General features: G+C 44.5%; 1 protein-coding gene and 1 pseudogene across 3 annotated transcripts in view; both read right to left on the bottom strand.

Moving 5' to 3' along the window:
* The window catches only part of LOC147460531 (mechanosensitive ion channel protein 6-like), a 150,159-nt gene that overhangs the window by 19,489 nt on the left and 115,463 nt on the right, over nucleotides 1-15,207 (bottom strand). The window lies entirely within an intron of this gene.
* On the bottom strand, nucleotides 335-11,301 carry LOC147460532 (uncharacterized; annotated as a pseudogene).

Raw genomic sequence — 15,207 nt, 5'->3', positions numbered from 1 at the left:
TCATTGATGACTACTCCAAGCATGCATGGGTATATCTGTTGAAAGCTAAGTCCAAAGTGTTTATGTGCTTCAAGCAATTCCTTGCTATGGCTGAAAACGTCTCAAAATGTACTATGGGCACCCTCCGTTCCGATCGAGGGGGGGAGTATATGTCTCATGAATTTAATGCATTTATCATTATTGGCTTTCTGCTACTTGACAACTATAACCTATTGTACTTCTGTAACTATTCAACCTACTACAAAATCATGTTGGCATCATTACATAATCCATTTCAGTGGCTACTTTAGGATTTACACGTTTATCCTACGTGCACAGGGAAGTTGATGATATGTCAAGATCCTTCTAGAGCATCTACACACAACATTGTACAAAAATAGCAAACAAAACAGATATTCATGTTTACCTCTTGAGAGGTTACGTTGTGCATGAAAAATATCAAATCGTTTATCTCTTGAGAGGTTACTCTCTGCATCAAAGAATGATGAAGGGGCCACTCTTTGTACAGCAAGTAAATTTGAGCTGCTCTTTATGTATCAATTATGATGTTGCTTGTTTCAGAGACACAGAAGTCAATGTAGGAGGCTAATTCATTTCCTAGAGAGATAAATTGAGCTCTTGCCTTTGGATCCTTACACAAGCATCTCAATTCGAGATTTTGCGATGTAGGGTTGACCAAGATGCATTTGCTTAACAATCAAATTTGTTGCACGACTTCCCAACCCCACTGCCATTGAGAAGAGATGTTTATTGTCATAATAACTAATATCTAATTCTCCTAAATGATTTTCTCATGTTAAACTAATCATTCAATATGGGGAAGTACCAGGGGACAAAAAGCTAGAATATTAGTAAGGCTAGTTGACTGGTTTCAATAGGGATCCAAAGGAGAGAAAATAGGGATCCAAAGAGGGACCATCTGCAAAAGAGCAATGTGCATGAATAGTGCTTCAAAGACCTTAGGGTTTAGCCCATTAAGACTTCCAAAAAGCTTAGGTTCCAAAATTAAATGAAATGCTCAATGATCAAGCCTTAGAAAAATTTGGATGCTTGTGGGAAGACTCAACAGTCTTCCCACATCCTTATCAAGGAGGGGGCGAGCCATTTTTGTAGGGGATGAGAGAGAAACACACACACACACACACACACTCAAGGCTTCCCTTTACACAAAGGGCATAGTGGACACATGTCAAATGCCTAGCCCAGTTGCCCCCAAGATGCATTCAAATCCTATTGGATCGCCATAGAGATAGACCAATGAGAATTAGCCTAGAGTAAATTAAGTTTAATTCATTTAAAAACACTTGATAAAAGAACCAATAGAAATTAATCTCTTTAGAAGACTAGTGGAAAGTCTCCCAAGGAGTCCAATGAGCATTCAACAACCCAATGGCTTGCCTGATTCCTACTGGCCAGAAGACTAAGAGTCCACTGAGAGATTAATTGAATTATCTAAATACCTAAAGCTCTCATTTAAAAACACTTGATAAAAGAACCAATAGAAATTAAGCTCTTTAGAAGACTAGTGGAAAGTCTCCCAAGGAGTCCAATGAGCATTCAACAGCCCAATGACTTGCCTGATTCCTACTGGCCAGAAGACTAAGAGTCCACTGAGAGATTAATTGAATTATCTAAATACCTAAAGCTCTCACAAAAAGGAAAAGGGGGACACATGTCACAAGGCTAGCAATTATGCTTCTAATTTCCTATTGGCTAAGCTTGGCATGAGCCAATGAGGGGCCAACAAGAGGAAATAGCAAGAGGGGTCGACCAAGAGAGAGAGGGGGTTGATGTTTGCAAGGCATTATCACACACACACACTCACACAAGCTCATGTGTGAAGTAAAGAAGACTATCTCCTTCTGAAGCTTTAAAGCTCATCATCTATTCCAAGCTTGTGAGAAGGGAGGCCTACACCAACAACTCTTCGCTTTGTGATGCAAATCCAACCAACCGTCAAGCTCCAATGCATGCTCATCCCCTCTACCATGCTAAATACTAAGCTACGCTAAGCTATTTAGAGTGATTATGTGAGGAGACATACTTCTTTCTTGTAAGAATACTTCTTCTTCCTCTCGATCTAAATGTCTCCCTTGATGGGGGGAAACCTATAATACAAAGCCTTTTGGAGGGGGAACCGGCTCCATGTAAATCCGGTTCTCAACTGTTGTCAATAGCTTAATTTCTCTCTCTTTTTGAAGTATTGTTCATGCCTATCTAACTAGGTGTTATGCTTTTGTTGCTCTCTCCATCCAAGCACTCTTGCTATGCTCATTAGGAATCTATTCTTAATGAAATGCTCACTATGTCTATGTTATTTTCCGCTACAGACAAGTTACCAGGCCATTAAATGTTACATTGGTATCAAAGCTATGGTTTCTCTTTTCTTGCTAAAGAAGAGAGGTCCTCAAGCTAACTATAAATAGTTGGTATTATTAATTGCAATTGAGTAAGTAGAATAGGGATTTTTCAGCCTTCCAGTGCGCCTGCTTCGTGCAGATAACGGGGCATCACCGTCGAGAGCTATGGCCTTAACAGTGGAGTCCTACGGGGCTTGTCTATGGCTTAACCACTATTGATCTCTTAGAAGCTTGACAAGAGCCGGTGCTGTTTTGGTGGTGAAAGACCCTCTCTTCTATTCCTTGCAATTAATGATATTCGAGCCACGGGTACAGGAGCTTGAGTGCTTTTCTAAAGGGGTTAAAAAGAGTAGAAACTAGGGCTTAAAGTGCCAAAGTACACTTAAAAATTTTACACCTAAAATTTGTTAGAATGGCTGACAATAGTAAAGAGAGTGAAATTAATGTTGATAGCTTTGATTTTGCTAATGGACAAGCTACTAATGATGTCCCGATGCTTGTTAATTACATGGTTACTAGGCTTCAACAAGCCATGGGCGATCCATCCCTCCAAGGTGAAGTGCAACGGCAGCTACGTACTCATGGGATTCTCCAAATTCCCCACCAAGAGAGAGTACCTAAGAAGCCTCCTTGTGAGACTTCCAAAAGAGGCTTATCTCCGAAGAGGATCTGTACGAAGGGGTCAAAAATCTACTACTTGACGACGCATCTCCTTCCCAAAGGAGAACTCAAGTTTCAATGGTAGAACCCCCACCGAAAGAACGAGAAAGAAGTGAGTCTCCTGCCACCTCGGTGAAGAGAACTCCACAAAGACGGCGGGCAAAACGCTCTCCGGAGAAGACCATTGCATACTTCTCTACACCATGATTCAAAGAGGGACGAGAGAAAACAAGAGAAGAAAAAGGCGAGAAAGACTTCACTCTCTTCTCCATCTTCTTCATCCTCTTCCTCTTCTGAAGAAAGTGATGGTGCAGACAAGGAGCAACAAGGGAAGAAAAAGGCGAGAAATAGGTCACCCTCTTCTCCATCCTCCTCATACTTTTCTTCTTCTGAAGAAAGTGATGGTGCAGCTCTTGAACCACCTAAAAGAAGAGGCAACAGGCAATCCTATGCCGCGTGGAAGAGGTCGTCCAAGCTCAAAAAGTTAAAGAGGGAGGAAAGAATATCTATTTCCTTACCTACGATGGCACCTTTGGTGCTACGGAGTCCGGACAAAGTCTTGGCGTTCATCCAACAATTCGATGCGGCGTTTGGAGATGGGGACTTCACGGAGTCCTCTAAGCTACCTCATGTAGCTATGCATTTTCAAAAGTCCGTCAAGCAATAGTAGTCTAGTCTACGGGCAAACACTGAAGCTCCACGAACATGGAAAGCTTTAAGAGCTTCCATCATGAAGCAGTTTTTGGCTACCGATGCCAAAGACAAAGTACTCACCGAATGGCGAAGCTTGAAGCTCTCTCCCTATGAGTCTAGTCAAAAATAGGTAGACAACTTTTGGGACTTATATCTTAAAGCCATTGTCTTCAAAAAGATGGATTTTGGAGAGTAAAAACAATAATTTTGTGCGGGTTTAACTGAAGATATAGCGGAGTAGACTACGCACCATATTTGCGGTCATACACAATACCATGGTGTCTTCACGAATCAATTTCCAACAAGGGGCTAAGAGACATCCTAAGCCCACGGAAAACAAGGTCCGTAACGTGCCTAAAGGGAAGGACAATGTCCAAAAGTCTCCCAAAGGCAACGCCAACAACCACAAAGCTAAGGAGAAGGGAGTTTATAAAGGCAAAAATAAACTCTCCTGAAGAGCTATAGCATTATCGTAAAGATAACCGTTGTTTCAAGTGCGTGCAGAAAGGGCATGCTTACCGTGCTTGTCCCCACAAGAACACACGAAATGAGCCTCCTAGAGCTACCTTGGTCGAAATCCAAGAAGAGGATGCTCACCACATAGGATCTCCTCTATGCCATGCTTGGGGAAAGGTAAGAGAACATGATGCTTTTATTTTCTCTGACCCTCGTTCTACTCACAATTTCATATCCACAGAGTTGGCCATCAAGCTAGGCATCCAAGCCTATGAGTTGGGAGATGTCCTACCTGCCGATGGTGCTTTCAAGGGGATTCCTTATGTACATGGATGTATACATTTGCATCTATTCTACATGGACACATACCACTAAGAACCACCTACCTCGTGTTGTCATCTAGTGACATGCTCTCTCCCTCTCTCTATAGCTCTCCTATTGTAGAAGGTGTCCTCTAGCTAGAATAAACTCACCAATACAAGAAAGAACCCCTTTCAAACTGCCGCATTATAGAGGGAGTGCAGGGATAGGCAACAAAGAATGCAGTCACTGCATGAAGCAAGGCAAAGGAAGCCATAAGTTTAGTGCCTTGCAATGGTCAAAACCTTAAAGGTACACAGATGCTCGGTAGCTTGAGCCTATAGGTGGGTGTAGAGTCCTAAACACACTAATATTTGATGGGCCTTTAAGCAAGGGAACCTAGTCTAAAGACTACAAAAGGCAAGAGAAAATCGCTCTCAACCGATGCCCATTGGCTGGCTGTGATCGTGTGCATCCGGCTGTCCTGCTCCCGTGTAAGTCCATACACCACCAGACGTACCGCACACGTACTGCAAGTATGTACGCAATACCTGCATATCTCCCTCGTGCACTATGCCATCATCAGTCAACAAACGACTGACAACCCCAACTGCAAATGCTCCCACTACAGCTGCGATATCCGGTCTCAAGATCAGCATCTCATACATGAGACCACCGAATGCTGATGCAATGCTAGTTGGCCCTGCTAGCTCTACGAAGCATGCATCAACATATATATCCCTGGCAATAGGCATCTCTGACTGACAAGGCGTGTCAGCCACATGCATCTCCTGACTGTCCGCAAAAGACGCATCAACCTGTCGTGCAACCTCAGCGCAAACCAGCTGCTCTAGGTGTCTGCTGGAAGACATATCCTGCACAACTATATCCCCATGCTCACTGTCGAGCATAGAAACGAATGACTGCATAATCGCTGACATCTCAGCCTCCTCTGCAATCATCCACTGCAAACATGACCACTCAATCTGCTGTGACTCACTAGAGCTCTCATGCTCTAACTCCTTATGCATAGACTCTTGCACAACGTCCTCCTGTCGTGACTCACTAGAGCAAGACCGCTCTACCTGTCTATCCTGCATAGAAGTATCTCGCACAACTGACTCTCTGCTTTGCTCAGTCACTAGCAAAGCATGCATGTCTGACTCTGTCATCTCTCTGTGTGACTGCTCAAGTCGTGCCCCAATTGTGTGCACAACGAGCTCAGTACTTTGCACTCCATGTAAAGCACCCTGCAACCCATGAGCAAAAGAGACTGTTCGGGTCTCTCGCTCTCTGCATGGCTGTCACAAGATTGAGACTCCACTATCTCGCACCAGTACTACGTGCAATGGGTACCATGTGCCAACTCTAGCACCTCTCGCAATCACTAGCGAACCCAAATGCAACGCAAAAGATCGCTCAAGCAACGATACCCAACATCCACTATCCCTGAGCTGACCAACGGAGATCAAACTCATCGTCAAATCTGGCACATGACGCACATCTCTGAGCACGTACGATGCACCGCTCGGTAATGACAGTCTCACATCTCCTGAACCAGCAATCTCATGCAGTGCCCCATCTGCCAATCGCACACTACCATGCACTCTGCTAGAATAGCTATACGGAGTGACATGAAAAGTAGCGTCCCTGTCTAGCACCCACTGCAAAAGAAGTGCACTATCCTCAGACGTCAAAAAATCAGGAGTAATACAGGAAGCAAATGTGACCTCATTGTCACTAGGGTACTCAGACACTGTATCTGATCCTGCAACTGTCAAGTCAACGGAGCCTATAGCATCTACTGCATCCTTGAGACTAGCCTGTCTCCTGTGCTGTCTCATACGACGAAAGCATCGCCGTCTAATGTGCCCTGAACGACCACAATGCCAACACGTAACCCGTCGGCGCATATGTGAATGCCGTTGTCTCACAAGAGTCTAAGATGACTCAGATCTGTCATACATCTCATGCAATCTCTGCCAACATGCCCTCGTAGTCGTCTCATACATAACAAGAGCAAATATAGACTCCGCAAGGTGCAAACATATCGTAGATAATGCCATCTCATCTAGCTCGTGCCACTGATTGTCAGACAAGCATGAAGATCTACCTGCATCACCACTCAATGGTCCATGCAACCGTCTAATGTGCCCTGAACGACCACAATGCCAACACGTAACCCGTCAGCGCATATGTGAATGCCGTTGTCTCACAAGAGTCTCAGATGACTCAGATCTGTCATACATCTCATGCAATCTCTGCCAACATGCCCTCGTAGTCGTCTCATACATAACAAGAGAAAATATAGACTCCGCAAGGTGCAAACATATCGTAGATAATGCCATCTCATCTAGCTCGTGCCACTGATTGTCAGACAAGCATGAAGATCTACCTGCATCACCACTCAATGGTCCATGCAACCCTCGCTGTGTCAATGCATCAAGCATACACTCTCTCTCCATGCTGCAAAGTCTGACCCATCAAACATGCGCATTTCCGAGAGATCGTAATCTGATCGATCACATGTCTCTGTCATGAGCACAAGTAGCAAGCTAGATAGCAAAACCACCTCACCAACAACACCTGGAAACTGTCTACAAATATGGCTAGAAACACAATGTAAAACCTGTGAGACACACTCCAAAATAGAGCTCCCGCAATGTCAATACACGCCTCGTCTACTCTAGTATCACACTGCAATCTGTGAGCTAATCACCAAGCCCACACTCTGCGGTATCGATGCATACACACGCAAAAATCTACACATGCACAAATCTCCCACCTGCAGAGAACACCGCACGCAAATGCTGAGTGCAACCCGCAATCTCTACCTAGATCGCATAAATGATGCACATAAAACTCTTTGAAAAATTTCACCAGAGTTTCATCGTAAAATGGCTATAAACCCAAATAACCATTGTCCTACAAGCTCAATACAATGAGCAATCAATGCGCATCAAACTACACTCAACATACATGCATAAGCTCTGCAAACCTGTGTCCAACAAATGCTCACAAAGAGTACCACAAGTGACCATACATATCATCCACAACCAACCTCTGCACTTGCTCACAAGATCTACTGCTCACCACATAAGCATACATAGAGCATTACCCGCTCAAAGACCATGTATGCAAGCCACAACACTACAGAAGAACCACTCAACTGCAACTGGAAACACCTGTGGGAGTACTAGACTCAACCTGTACCTAGGAGTCAAACCCGATCTTGTAACACCTCATATGTGCCCGCTACCTGCAGTGTGCACGGGTAGGCTGTCTGCAACAAAGAAAACAACAGAGCCCAAAACTGTCCTGAAAAATAGTCTCTGTGTTTTTAATTTCAGACCCACCTGCACTCCGAATCAGAAAACGATTCCTTCTACAAAGTCGTAGAGCTTGAAGCGAGCTCCGTTTTGAACCAAAAAGTTTTGGAATCGGAGCTTTGTAGCTCAAGTTATGAGCAAAACAGTAGACTGCTGTCAAACTGCCAAAAACTGAACGACTTTCTTCTGTGCTTCTTTGAGCTCATAGAAAGGCTCAAATTCACTTCCCACCTCGATGCGTGAGCTGAATGCATCAATCTCACAATGCTTCCATGTCTATGGAAGATCCAAGCTCCAATCTGTCGCCGATGTAGCCGTTGCAAAGCTTGCCGAGAAGAGGGAAAATGCTGTACACAGTGGGCTGATCTGTAGAGGAACTGTGGACTGATTTGTGAGCACTAGGAAGCTCCTGAGAGCTCTCCTGCAAGCCTCTGTATGGCTGTCCACAAGCCTCCTCTATTTCTTTGCTCAGATCTGTGACCTCTCCGCCACAACCGACGAGTTCATCGCGAAGCCGTCCATCTATGCTCGCACACCTGTCGCTCTGATACCAATTGAAGGGGATCGGAGAGCACCATAGACGGAGAGTGAGAGAGAGGAGACACACGACACACAGATATGGGTGGGGAGACTCAATGAGTGAGCAGTCCCCTATACACTTATGCTATGTATAAGATATACAAGTCAGTGGGCGCCCAGACTCTGGGCGGCCAGGCAAAGCACAGGCGCCTATATCCCAACACTTGGTATGGATCCACTGCTAAGCAGGAGAGGGAGACAATCGAGGGTGGTTAATTGCACCGCTCCTTGTGGTAAAATTTCCTACACTAAGTAAAGAAAGCCCTTGGCAAAGAGAAATGAGCTTCTTGGTCTTCATTGAATAGCATGCCTGATAGAGCAACGCCACGAACCCTTGCACAAATTTAAGCTTTCAAAGATGTCAATCGTGCCAAGCTTTGTGACGAAGCTGCTATGTGCGAAGAGCGTTTGAAGCTAAGAACCTAGCTCTCCCCAACATAGACAAAAGAGAGAGATGGGCAGACTCTAGATCAACCTCGACCCGAAGGGTGCCTACCCTAGGCGACCTGAGTTGAACTCAAAGGGCACGATTACCTCTAGACCAAAAGCCAGCTAGAAGGGTGTGTGATTTGTCGTTGCTTTGAAAGAGGTGCGGTATGCCCAGAGGGTGCCGAGGATTGCCTGATCCCACAAAAGGGAGACCAGATGACACGCTTTCTTGAGGAGTGCGATGAGAAGCTTGTTAGTGCTTTCGGCTTGCCCATTTGCTCTTGGGTATTACGAGCAAGACTAGCGATGAAGAACAGTGTAGGTGGATAGCATTGTAGAGATCAACTCATTCACAAAGTGGTTGCCTCGGTCACAAGTGATTTCAAGTGGGCAACCAAGTTTGCAAAAGATATTCTCATACAAGAACTTTGCCATGGCTATAGCTATGTAGTCTTTGGTGGCCAATACCTCAGCCCACTTTGTGGGATAGTATGTAGCCACCAAAAGATACTTTAATGTGCCACATTGTGCTGGTGAAGAGATGGGACCAACAAAGTCCAATCCCCATCTTTCAAATGGCAACCAGGCTATGGTTACCTGCAAAGGACGGTTGGCATGCCTGCTGGGTTTAGGCACACAATGCTGACAGACATCACATACCTTCCTATGAGTAATTGCATCCCGAAACACATAACGCCACCATAGGCTACTCTGTAATACTTTCTTCATTGTAATGTGACCACGGTAATGACCACCAGTGGGACAAACCACTATGGGCATCTTCTAGAATATGCTCTCCTTCATGAGGGGAGACACATCGGCATAACACACCATCTGGTCCAGACTTGTAGAGCTGGTTTCCAGATAAAGTAAATGGCTTGGACTTTAGCAGTTGTCTTCTGTTTTGCAAAGAAGAGGTATCGCCATACCATTCCTGGGTAGTGTTTACCTTTAATAGATTGCTATCTAGGAAGTCATCTTCAACTCCTGTAGCTTTTTCTCCTATGTGCAAGCGAGAGAGGTGGTCGGCCAACACATGATGCTTGCTGGGGTGAAGAACCACCTCAAAGTCAAACCGCTCGAAGAGACATAGCCACCTCTAAACCCGGCCTGCAACATGGGACTTATTTAGCAGATAATGAAGAGCATGATGATTAGTAACAATTATGAAGTGCACACCCGATAAAAAATAGCGGAATTTTTGCAGTACATAAACAGTAGCTAATTCTTCCCTTTCGGTTGTGTTGTAGTTGTGCTCAACCTTGGTGAACAAGCGACTTGCGTAGTGGATCGGACGATTCACGTTGAATTCTTTACTAGACTGAGTCAAGACAACGCCTACAGGAGTCTGACTAGCATCAATATAGACATGAAAAGAGAGGGACCAATCTGGGCAACTAGAGTAGGTGCCTCAGTCAGACACTTCTTTAAATAGGCAAAAGTTGGGGCCTCAGCTTTGGACCGAAAGGGGATAGCAGCACTGGACAAACGCCTTAGAGGTTGAGCAACATTTGCATGCATGTGAATGAACCTGTGATGATAACCTATATGGCCTACAAAGCTTTGAACACCCTTGGGGTTGATTGGGGGAGGGAACCTCAGAGATAAAGCTCAAGTCGCACCTCCATACACCTGAGGAATACTGTACAGAGCTGAGATAGGTTCTCCTCCAAATTCTCCACGAGCGTAAAACACTCCGCGCCGGAGAATGTCGAGAAGTCATCGATAAAGATTCGGAGATGATTAGTGAGCAGGGGACAAAAGATGGTACAGACCATACGATTGAATGAAGGTGAAGTGTTTTTCATACCAAAATCCATTTTCTTGTAAATGAAGATGCCCGAGGGACTTGCATAGTTACCCGGAACGGAAAATCGGAAAGAGGAATGCAGAACGACAACAGACGTGAAATGCCATTCCCTGTTACAGAAACTCATGTCTAAGACACGGAATGGGGATTTGGAACGGGAAGTTGGAATGGAAACGGGGAACGGAGACTTGAAAACGACCATTCCCTGTAATTAGGCCAGGGAATCACAAAAACTGTTTTGAACAAGTCATCAAAAGGGATCCCCAACTGATTGTAGCCACTGCAACCATCCATGAAATTCGAGAGCGCATACCCAGCCACATCTTCTTAGAATCTTTTAGTGAAAGGGGTCAAGAAGCCATCTGGTATTGTTACCTTGTTGAGAGCTCGATAGCCGACATGGGTGAGGATCTTGTTGGAATGCTTCTTTGGAGCTATCACCATGGGTGACAATGACTCTGAATGCACTACCGGCACGATGATACGTATTTCTAACTCGAGTTTGAGAGCTTCTGCATACCTCGGATTGAGCTTGTAGGCTCTGCCTCCAACTCATTTAGCCCCACTAACCTGAAGTATAGTGTGGACCAGAGTTATCCGGAACGCGGAACGGGAATGGCGATGGGCCTCCCTGCGGCGGAAGGAGGGAACGGGAAAGACCACGCAAAAAAGATGTGCGGACCATGGCATCAAGCGAGAGCTTGCGAATACCGGATGACCTTCAGAGAATAGTGTTGTGGAGCAGAAGAATAGGACAGTGGTAGAAATGGCACGGACCATGCTTGATCATGAAGGATGTTGTACTCATCGTGATGTTGTCTTTGACAAGATTTTAACTTCAGAGGGGGTTTCCGCTCCCAAGTCTCCCAAGACGACCACTGATTTGCCGATACTTGGAGATCTAGATTTTGATTTGCCTCTTGATGAACCCTCTTCTCCCACCTTTATTCCTCAGGCTTTGGAGGAGAATGCACCAGATGACAGTGGTTCTCATCATAGTGCAGAGCTAGAGCCAGATATACCAGTAGCTCCTCCCCTGAGGAGCACGTCAGACAAGTTGCCGAAGTGGCTATTGGAGACTTTGCGAGATTCAACAACTTCAGATTTTCCACTTGATTGGCCTGAAACCGATACTACACGACGCGCTCAGCGACTCTGTGTTGATGAGGTAGATGGGACTTTCTTACAGGTTAACTATGCTTTGATGTCTACAGTGATCAAGGATAGAGACCTTCTCACAATTGAGGAGACACTTTCACAACCGAAGTGGAAGTTGGCCATGCAGAAAGAATTTGATTTTATCAAGAAGAACAACACTTGGGAGTTGGTTCCACGGCTTGCCAAGCGAAAAGTTATTGGTGTCAAATGGGTTAACAAGACCAAGTACAAATCTAATGGTTCTTGGAACAAGCACAAGGCAAGACTAGTTGCCAAAGGCTTTTCTAAAAAACCTGGTGTGGTTTATGACGCGACCTTTGCATCGACTACAAGGATGGCGACCATTCCGATAGTTTTGTCCTTGCTGCCTTTTTCAAGTTTCGGGTGGCTAGTTTTTCAGATGGATGTTGTTTTAGCTTTTCTCAATGGTGATTTAGAGGAGGAGGTGTATGTGGAGCAACCTCCAAGGTTCGAGGATCCAAACTTTGCAGACATGGTTTGTAGGTTGCTAAAGGCTCTCTACGGCCTAAAGTTATCCCCTCGAGCGCGGTACCAAAAGATAGACTCTTTCTTCCTACGACACTCCTTCGACAATCTTCTCTAGACCGAGATTTATACATTTTCCGTGAGGAAGGATTGGTGACACTTGTTATCCTCTATGTGGACGATCTTGTGATAACAAGTACCCATGTTGAGCACATCTGCAGTACTATGGAGACCTTGGCTAAGGAGTTTGAGATAACAGATTTTGGCTTGCTTCATCATTTTCTTCGATTGGAGATATGGAAGACAGAAGGTGACATCTTTCTCTCCCAAGAGCGCTATATCCAAGAATTGTTGGAAGCATTTGGTATGACCGAGTGCAAACCTATCTTAACTCCTATGGATCCCAATCAAAAGTTGTCACAGTTTGATCTCCCAGTTGTAGCAGATGCTACACCATTAGGAAGAGTATGGAGTCTAGGAGGACCTCTTTATTTTCCATTAGATTATGGAGGTGATTAACATTTTGACAAATAGTTGCATGCCATGTGTCCAAGAATGGTGGGTGTGTAAGGGAGGTGTAAGAGTGGTCAAAGGATTCACTTTTCCCCAAAAAAAGGGGGTGGACAACTTTATTATTTTCTACCTTGTATAACTCTTACATATGATCTTTGATTTGAGCGGAGATTATAGATCTGAAATCTACATGCAGAGCTCTTTCCATAAATATGTTACATGATATGGTTTTGCCTACTAGATTTTGTATTTCATTTTGGAGAGAAAAGTTAAATTTAAATATACGAGCCGTTTTGCTTGTTTGAAGTTAAAAGTTGTCCTTTGATTGCTTTCTTAATACTCGAGGTTTGACTCCCTTAAACTGCCAAATAAAGAGGCCCTCCTAGACTCCATTCTCTTCCTAATGCAATATCAAAAACTTGTTGGTTCTCTCATTTGGGTACTCAACACCTGATTTGATGTCAGTTTCCTGATGGGTCTTCTCCAGTTCTTTCATGCAGAAACCTACCAAGCCACATTTGGAGCTGGCTCTTTGGAATCTGCGGTATTTAAAGGTGACCAAGTCATAAGGCATTCACTATGCGGCTGAAGGTACAACTTCCCAAATCATTCTACAAGGATGGAGTGATTCAGATTGGGGATGGCAATCCACGTGGACGATAGTCCACTACAGGTTACACCTTTTCTTTTGGCTCATGATGTAGACAGCTGGATAGTCACTATGTGGGAACGTCTTCTTAGAAGATGGGCAGCGAATCATTTAGTAATTACTATGGTAATTACTACAGTAAACCCGAAATGTATAAATAGGGCCATTACATTGTAATTGGGTTAGCAATTGTTATCACTTGGGTTAGCGCTTTGGCTATAATTGTACTTGAGAATCATTGGCAGTATTGTCGGCTGTACTTTCTCTCTATAATCATATTCGCTGTAATCTTGATCTGTAATCCCAATCATGGCATATATTTCAGTTATACTTACTTCTCGTCCAGTCTTCTGAATCTGAATCTAAATCTGAACCTTATTTCCAGTACATAAGTCTGATTCTTATTTCAGTATCCACATTTCAGTGTAGTCTCTGATTCTTGTCCAGTCTGCTGTCTGAAATCTTCCCACACTAGTAGCTGAAATCTTCCAACACTGGAATTAGCTGTCTCAAGAGATCAGCTCCAATTTCATTTTAGAAATCACGGTGGCTCAAGCTGAAGCTCGTTGACTGAAAGACTCTTCTCCCAGTTTGAAGTTTTCAACAATGGCACCAAAATCCAATCGTGGCCAGAAATCTACCATTCGTGTGGACCCCATTCCTGAGGAGTCAGGAAGAGAGTCTGGCCCCAAGCAAGAGAAAATGACTGACACTGAGGCTCAGGAGGAGCATAGTCAGGCTAATGAGGCGCAGGACTCACAACACTCAAGTCATTCTCGACGCCGACGGGCAGAACGAGAAGCACGGAAGGCAAAGAGTTCCAAGAGTTCTCAGTCTCGCCAGAGAGATGAGCATACCAAGGGCAGTAAGGGAAGTCACCGGACTTCTAGCAGAAAAAACAGAGAAGTCATACTAAGACAGAGACAGAGATTGATTGGGATGCTGACACTGATAATTGCAAGAAGGCTCCCAAACGTCATTCTGAAGCCAAGAAGAGAAGTGGCAGGATCAATAGTAATCGAAATGATTACACAGCTTCTCTGAAGATTCCTTTCCAATATTCAAAGGGGGGGAAAAGGATGATCCAGATGTTCACATACAAGCTTTGGAGCAGTATGCTGAACTAAAAAACATTGATGAAGATGATTGGGGGAATATTTTCCACAAACCTTGAAGGAGGCAGCGAGGAAATGGTATTACCATTACCCTGCATGCCAGCTGAGATCATATAACAAATTGCTTAAGGCCTTCAGGTTCGAATATTCCGACAATAGAGGGGACGAAGATATTCTCTGTGAATTAGATAAGATCAAGCAGAGGAATTTGTCAGTCCGCAGCTATGTGGAAAAGATAAAAGAGCTAACCTGACAGTTGCAAGGACCGCCATCGGAGAAGAGATTGAGGGCATGGTTCCTGAATGGGCTCAGAAGCAAGAAGCTTAGGGAACAAGAAGCAACAGCCCCTACAAAAAAATTCAATGATCTGGTCCAAAGGGCATTAAAGCTAGAACAGCAGGGTAAGAAGGAAAAGAGCCACAAGAAGCGAAGGACCAGTAGCAGTAGCTCTGCTTCTGAAACTTCTGATTCCAATGAAATGTCCAGTAGCTCCAAGAGCAGCTCCAATGAACGAGCAAAGGAGAAATCAAAGAAGGGATCATGGACCAAGAAAATTGAAGAGATGGCTAGGCAAATTGAAGAAATTAGCCACACAAGACAGCCAGTCCGAAAGATGGAGACTTGGTGTTCAAGATGCAAATCCAAGGACCATATCTCCACTGAATGTCCA

Source organism: Adiantum capillus-veneris, chromosome 3 (genome assembly GCF_014529385.1).
Source record: "Adiantum capillus-veneris isolate H3 chromosome 3, ASM1452938v2, whole genome shotgun sequence".
Classification (NCBI taxonomy): domain Eukaryota; kingdom Viridiplantae; phylum Streptophyta; class Polypodiopsida; order Polypodiales; family Pteridaceae; genus Adiantum; species Adiantum capillus-veneris.
The sequence above is the reverse complement of the archived record's forward strand: the minus strand, read 5'-3'. Positions and strand labels throughout refer to the sequence as shown.